This window comes from Fukomys damarensis, unplaced genomic scaffold (genome assembly GCF_012274545.1).
Source record: "Fukomys damarensis isolate Sample0158 unplaced genomic scaffold, DMR_v1.0_HiC HiC_scaffold_12, whole genome shotgun sequence".
In the NCBI taxonomy this organism is placed as follows: Eukaryota; Metazoa; Chordata; class Mammalia; order Rodentia; family Bathyergidae; genus Fukomys; species Fukomys damarensis.
The window spans coordinates 56,968,008-56,975,493 of NW_022900924.1; the positions used below are offsets into that span (position 1 = coordinate 56,968,008).

Below are 7,486 nucleotides of genomic sequence, written 5' to 3' on the forward strand. Positions count from 1 at the left end.
TTTTTTTTTTTTTTTTTTTTTTTTTTTTTTTTTTTTTTTTTTTTAATTTCAGTCTCACAGGACAAATACACGAAGAGCTCTAAAGATATGGAGAAGCCGAAAACTGGGCAGGGGTCATAAACAGAGATAAATGTAAGCCCAGAGAGAAAGAGCAGAGAAAGTTGCTCCTGAACCATGAAGTGAGTCTGTCTCCCTCACAAAACGGCAAAGTTCGGTGCCACATTGCATCGAGAGCAGAAGTACAAAGCGGGATGACGCCGCAGAAGGCAATTTGACAAAACTGAACAAACTCGAAGTTGCATATGTGTTAACCTTTGACCCCACTATCTTAGGGATCTACCCTGAGAAAATGTCTTCACTGGGTTATTTGCCCAAGGTTAAATAACACAATATTGTTCGTGGTAGCAAGAGGTTAGCAAGCACCTAAATACCCACCAAGAAGTGGGTGAACTGTAGGAAATGCAAGAACGGGAGGCCAGGTGGTTACAGAGATGCAGACGAGTTGTTGAAATAACCTCAAGAACACATCTCTCAACTTCAGATACGAGTACAGGGCAGTTCATGGGATGTGTGCTATGCTCTGTGCTTAAGGGAAGGAAGAAAGGGCCTAAGGGTACATTTAGGTATTCACTTATATTTGAAAAAGGAAGGAATGAGAAGAGCTCTCTATAGTAGGAGGAGGAGATAAAGGGAAGGGGTTGGAAGTGACACTGAGTTCGGTTAGCTTTTGGTACACTCTGTAACGTTGGCACAATGTAAATATTTTATGTATTCACAAACTAAAATAAAAAAGACAAAAATAAAATCCTAAAATGGAAAACAAATTGGGACAAATGAGCTTACTTTATTTGAAATGCGGCAACAACGTAGAGAAAAGAATTATTTTAGTGTCCTCATTATACACCCAGAGTGGGTTATGATCTAAGGATAAACGAATAGAAAGAAATCTTAAACTTTACTCCATTCTCTATTCTTAATGTGGTGGTGTAGCTCAGAACTGAGACTGTGTGTGCTTCTAGGAGATCAGTTGAATTCCATGTAATTAAATAGTAGTATGTAACTAAGAACAGTATGTAATTCTGAATTAGGAGAAAAGAAATGTTATGTTATAAGAACCAAGCTTTTGCAGTGTAAGAGAAAAGAGATACAAACCCAAATATCAACCAAAGGTAAATTTGAGTCAAAGGGGCTGTGTGAAGCTGTCTTTTAAAAGGGTTTTGTTTTCCAACATCTTCCCACAGAAAAGGGACGGAAGCAGTGCAGCCCGAGTCGGTGAGCACACCCTGTCCCCAGACGGTGACGTCTAAGTACCCTCCTCACTGATCAGCAGGTGGGAGGCTCCAGTTAGCGCACAACCGGGCCCCTTCCCTAGCAGGCTGACCTCAAGCTGCCCGCAGCACCTAAAAGACGCAGCCTCCATTCTGAAGGTCCTGTCACAAAGAGATCTAATGATGGACTCAGAGATCCTCAAAACCAACAGTGCTGCGTATGCTTTTATTTCCTGCTTGAAACTACAGAAATCCTTTCAGTGTAGGTATCTCCTGTCAGTCAGATGCCTTACTGAAATACTAAGCCTCAGTGTGTTTTCCTCCTCCCTCTCCGCTTCCCTTTTCTTCCCCCCCATTTCTTTTCCCTTTCTACCTCCCTTCCCTCTGCCCTCGCTCCCATTTTACCTCCTTCCCCTGTCTTCCCTCATTTCAGGTTTCCCAGGCCAAGCCAAGCAGAGAGCCTGCATTAGCAGTTAGTGGCCTGAGCAGGTGGGAGACGTTGCTCAACTGTCTCTGTTTGGGAATTGAGAATCACGGATCCTCACCGGTGCTCTACACCCTGTGGCTTTGGGTGAGTCACATCACCTTCTGGGATCAGTTTCTCAGCTGTCAAGTGTGGGCGACAGACTTCATTCGCTGTGATTCCTTTCTCCAAGTAGGGCAAATATGTCAGCCAACCACAGGAGCAGCAAGAGGCAGGCGTGTGGGCACGCTGGAGTATGAGGTGGCCTCTGGTGCAGGAAAGGAAGCCCCAGTCCGGGGAATGTTCTGGCATCAGCTCTGTGTTAAGGACCAGTAAATAAGGGCAGCCCATGTGTCTTGGTCACTTCCCATTTGTGGGACACAGTTCCAGACACCCAGCACCTCAGCCATGCGAAGAAGAATGGGTTTACTCAGGCTCATGGTTCCAGTCCGTGGTAGGCTGGTGTCAAACGGCATGGCGGAGGGGCCTGGATGGAAGACAGCTGCTCACATCATGGCGGCCAGAGAGCAAAGGGAGGAGCGGGGAGGGAGAGAGACCTTCCAGGTGACACCCAGGGCCATCTCTCCCAGCAGGCTCCACCTCCTGCCCGTGAGGCAGCGATGGACACCTCAGGGGTGTAATCCATGGGTGAGTATAGCGCCCCAGGATTCAGTCACCTCCCAGACACACAAGGCTTTCTGGATACCCCAGTCTAAATGCCGACACCATCCTTCCTCAGTTCTAAGAACAGTATTTTAGTAATATAATTTTTGAAATAATTATCCTGAATTTTAACAATGAAAGTATCTCAATTATTATTAACAGATCATTTTTACACTTACATTTTATAAGTAAATTATTAAGTTTTTTTGCTCCAGTAGGAAAAGGCGGCTTTGGAGCCTCCCTGGGCTGGACTCCTGGGCGGCCGCACCAGGATGTGGATGCTCCAGGTTTGGGTTTCATGTGCTCCCCGTAGCACGGAGGATGGAGATGCAGCCCGTCCTGTTCTCGCTCGTGACTGGGGAATTTGGCAGTCACCAGGGACCATCTAGCCCAAGTGTTTCGGTTCCAACTGAACCAAGCATGAAATCCCATTCTAAACGATTTCATTCCCTTTAACTATTCGTTAGGTTCATCAGAGTGTGACAGACACTCGACATCATTTTGGATATTAATTATCACTGTAATGTGGCAGTGGAAAAATGCATTTTAAAAGAATTCTGTTTTGTGCAACCCAGTAAAAGAATCCCCACTTTATCGGGGTGCCTGTCACTACATGGCAGGAAAGTGGGACTATGGAAGGCAAACCTCCCAGTTACACCCCAGTCTGCAGCAGACTGCACAGAGGCCTGGGGTGCTGCACCTTGGTGTGCTGAGGTGGGAGGAGGGTGGTGAGTTCTCCACTGCCACAGGTGATGTCCTGGGCAAGGTGTCTGTTTTGGATTTTTGCTTTGTTTTATTTCTATACTAGGGAATCAAATTCCGGAGCCTTGTGCATGCAAGGCAAGGGTTCTGTCACTGAGCGATATCCCCAGACTTATTTTTCATTTTTTTCAATTCAGCCAACATTGATTCTGTGCCGCTCTGGAAACATCACAATGGAGTGGGTGAACCAGAGCAGTTTTAATTGTTTCTTCCCTTCCCCTGGAAGCACACAGCCAGGAGCAAACCGCCCTAGGCAGCTTTGCCACCACCTGGGAGAGAGATGTGCCTAAGGGTGGATGAGTGAATGTCAGTTCTTCAGGCAGCACTTTGTGACGTGGTTCATGTTGGAGTGACTGTCCAGAAACTGTCCTCAGGGCCCTCTGTGTCCTCTCTCCTTGGCCCCTCCTTCCACCCCAGCACACAGTGTCAGAAGCCCAGCTCTGCAGAGTAGGCTTGCTTGGAATGAGTTCAGCTGGCTACGTGGATGTCATGAAACAATGCCACCATCCAAACAGGCCCATCTCTGACAAGGCCTTGGCACGCAGAAAGGCTGGTGTGTTCATCCTCCACTCTACGGAGGTGCGTGGCATTTGGATCTGTGTCTTAAACACCAGCACCAGGGACATACTGTGGACACTGGCTGGGGCGGGACCCACTGGACATGGGGACAGTCTGGCTGAGTGCAGTGCACTGTGGGTGCTTAAAATGTCGAATGTGGGCTGGATTTAGTGACTTGCATCTAACAAATAGAACAACACAGAAAAGGTGGCACGTGGCTTTGGGGATGCAGGGCTCAAAGGAGACTCAGCCTCTCAGAGGTTACCCTCTGCCAACCGGCTGCTCTGTCAGGAGAGGTGTCCCCGGTGGGGGCTGTCCTGTGAGCCCTCCAGATGTGCAGCCCCAGGGGACAGCCTGCCTATATCCAGTTTCAGCCACTGACACACGCCTGGCTCTCAGAAGTTGTGAGGTGAGGAATATTGGTGGTTTTAGGCAGCTGTGTTTGGGAGGAATCCATTATACAGAATGCATGCTATATACCCTCCTTTCGAGGTGGTCTGGAACTGTCACCTCACCCACCCCTCCACCTGATGGCACCATCTACACAGGCCTTGGCAGCCAGGCTCTTATTGTTTTTGTCAGTTTTCCATTACTGGGACAAAATATACAACACTGTCAACTTAGAGGAGGAGAGGTTTACTTGGCTCATGGTTTCAGTAGGTCCAGTCCATGGCTCTAAGGCAGAACCAGCATGGTGGAAGCGTCTGGTGGCAGAAAGCTGGTCACGTCGTGGCAGCTGGGAGGGAGGGAGGGAGAGAGAGATGAAAGGAGACAGGAACAAGAATATATCCTTTCGGGTCACACCAGGCCCTGCCCCATGATCCCATCACCTTCCACACATGGGAGACTACAGGAGACATCTTTGATCTAAGCTACCACACTCAACAAACAGGGCTGGGTGGGTACCTCCTGTTCAGCACAAGTAGCCTGGCCCCTCTTTGGATACCTGGGAGTTACATGTTTTAGACTTTTATGTAAGAAGTTCAATTTTAATAAACACTTCATTTTTCATGAAAACTAAGGTAGGAAAAATATTTATTACAATATCCATTCATATTTCATTGAACAGATTAAATATTTGATACATATATACTAAAATGCTTTGATTTTGCTAGCTAAAAATCTCACTAAAATGACATGTTCTTTAAAAGGAGAGTACTTATAATCCAAACTGTCCAGTTCATATTATCTTTATTAACATTGTATAAAACTATCTTTAAAAAGCCTCTTGATTTTATAAATTGTGATTAAAAAACAAGTCAGATAGTCTCAACAAATATCTCTCACTTGTGAAAATTTAATTCGTTTCATTAGCAGTGACACAGGCAGGTTATCCTTATAAATGGGAGGGTTATAGTTTGGTTAGCTAATCATTACTTAAGCATTTCTATTTGGAGAAGTCATAATTTCACTAATAATAATTTAGAGCTTGAGTTTGAAAAGGTGACTTTGTTAATAATTTTCAACTTGAAATTGGAAAAATAAGTGGTCTCATTCCATCTAATCAGCTTGTATTAAAATAATATAATAATAAAGAGGTTTTTTTTTTTTTTAATGCTTCAGCCTTTGCAAAATCCCTGAAAAGAAGGCCTGATGGAATTCCGTTTTGGAGATGTTATGGTTATTCATTCATTTCTGCCCATTTATGTTCTTATACTGGATTCGGAGCATATCTTAAGCCCCACTAGGTTAAAAGGCAAAATGACAGCTCTGATTTATCACCCGACACTGCTTATTGTTTACTCTTTTGTGAGTAATTTGTTTCCTTTCACATAAAGAAAAGCACATGAGAGTTGCCTGGGTCAGCTGAACCGGTCTGCTTGGTCCCGAACTCACAGAGCAGGGCTTCCAGCGCGAGGGGAAAGCTCTCAGCCCAGCCTTCCCACCCTGGTCCCACCGTTTCCCGCCCAGAGGTGACAGCAGATGCCCCAACCGTTCATCTCTCAGATAAGGTAATGGAAAGGTCTGGGAGGAACTGGGTCTGGGTGTCGACTTCCCTGGCTTTACTCCACGCCCGGTTCTGGGCACAGGAGACAGAAGAGGACCTGGAGCCACCTGCCCTTTTCCTTGCTGAGACTGGAAATTGCAAGGGCAGTTCAGTCGCAGCCACATCGTGTGCTGGGCTACTTGGCAGGTGGCAAAGGTCATTCTGGGCTCAGATCTCCATGGCGGGGCAGAGTAAAATCCCTTCCTGGGACATTCAGCATACCTGGGTGAGGGTCGTCCCCCCCCCACGAAGGGGTTTCACATTCCCCACACCAGGGAGGGTGAAACTGTTAAGACTTGAATAAGCTAAAGTGACTCCATGCTAATAGGCCAGACTGTGCTTCTTCATATGCTAATTGCTAACTTGGCTAACGGCCTGCCCAGGAGCAGACGGTATAACAAAAGGTGACCCTAGAACATTTCCCGCATAAGATAAGCAATGTGTTTGCAGTCTTGTTCTGTGAATTCCCTGACTCTTTGTTTAGAAAAACCTTATAAAAAGTACCTCAGCCCCTGAGCAGTTGCCTCTCTGAGCTACCTGGCTCCGGGAGTGCCGTCTGGCCAGACTAATAAAGGTCTCTTTACCATCCAGCCTGGTGTGTTCCCTCCTGGGTTTCTCGTTTCTCCGTCGAGCTCCCGGAGCCTCGCTGGGTGTTAGGGCCCAGCATCATGGAGGCCTTTTTGGCTGTTCATGGCTTTCGGAAGTAAGGCCTGGGTCTTGCCTCCGGAGCCATCGTTAGGCTATAGGACTCAGCATCGTGGAGGCCCTATCGGCTGTTCACGCTCCGTGGAGTGGAAGTGAGACTTTAAGTCTTACAAAGCCCTCACCAGGATTCAGTCCGGGAGGAAGAGCCAGATCTTTCCATACGTGAAATCAAATTTCTGTTTCTCATTCCTAGGTCTCAATATGGAAAGCATCGAGAATATCATGCACATAAATGTAAAGGTCGTTTTCTCCATTTGTTTTGGCTTAATACATTGCGACATTTTAAAACATGACATGTAATATTTGTCTATTACTGATTTGCTTTAAACCTTGCTGTTAGATGTCATATGTTTTAAATGTAAATTTATATAATCAGAATATATTGTCTCTCACAACTGCTTCTTTTCTCAGTCCTGGGGATCCAACTCAGGGCCTTCACCCTAAGCTACACCCCAGCCCTTTTTTATTTTTTTATTTTGAGAGGATCTTATTAAGCTGCTAGGTTGCCTGTGCTGGGCTTGGGCTTGGGCTTGCAGTCCTCCTGCCTCAGCCTCCCAGAGTGCTGGGATTACAGGTTGCACCACCATGGATGGCTCTATATAAACTGTGTGTGTGTGTGTGTGTGTGTGTGTGTGTGTGTGTGTGTACTAAGGATGGAGCCCAGGGCCTCCTGTGTGCTAGGAGCGTACTCTACCCCTACCTACATTCACAGCCCTGCAAAGACTTTTTATCCATCACCTTCTAGAAGTCAAAACAGTTTTCATTATGTCATACTTGCCTCCTGAAAAGCCAGTGTTAAATTGCCTTCATTAAAATCTCAGTCTTTGAGCTACTTGGCAGGCTGAGGCAGGAGAATCACAGAGTTGAGGCCAGCATAGGCAACTTGCTAAGACCCTGTCTCAAAACAACAAATAAGCAAACAAACCCAAAGCGGGTCTGAGTCTGGCAGGGAAGAGTCCAGGGCAGATTGGAGATGCTGGAAGGCGCGCAGGGCAACAAACATGGCTGGTACACGAGTACCAGGACACAGGCAGCACCCACACAGGTGCTGGTTTGAGTGGCTTTTACCACAAAGGTGTA

The 7,486-nt window shown here is 46.4% G+C and overlaps 1 long non-coding RNA gene across 1 annotated transcript; it reads left to right on the forward strand.

The window, feature by feature from the left end:
- Positions 1-1,706: 1,706 nt before the first annotated feature.
- Positions 1,707-6,675, forward strand: LOC104862424. The gene is made up of 3 exons (XR_780318.2): positions 1,707-1,839; positions 5,493-5,666; positions 6,600-6,675. It is a non-coding gene; the product is annotated as an uncharacterized LOC104862424 (long non-coding RNA).
- Positions 6,676-7,486: the final 811 nt, after the last annotated feature.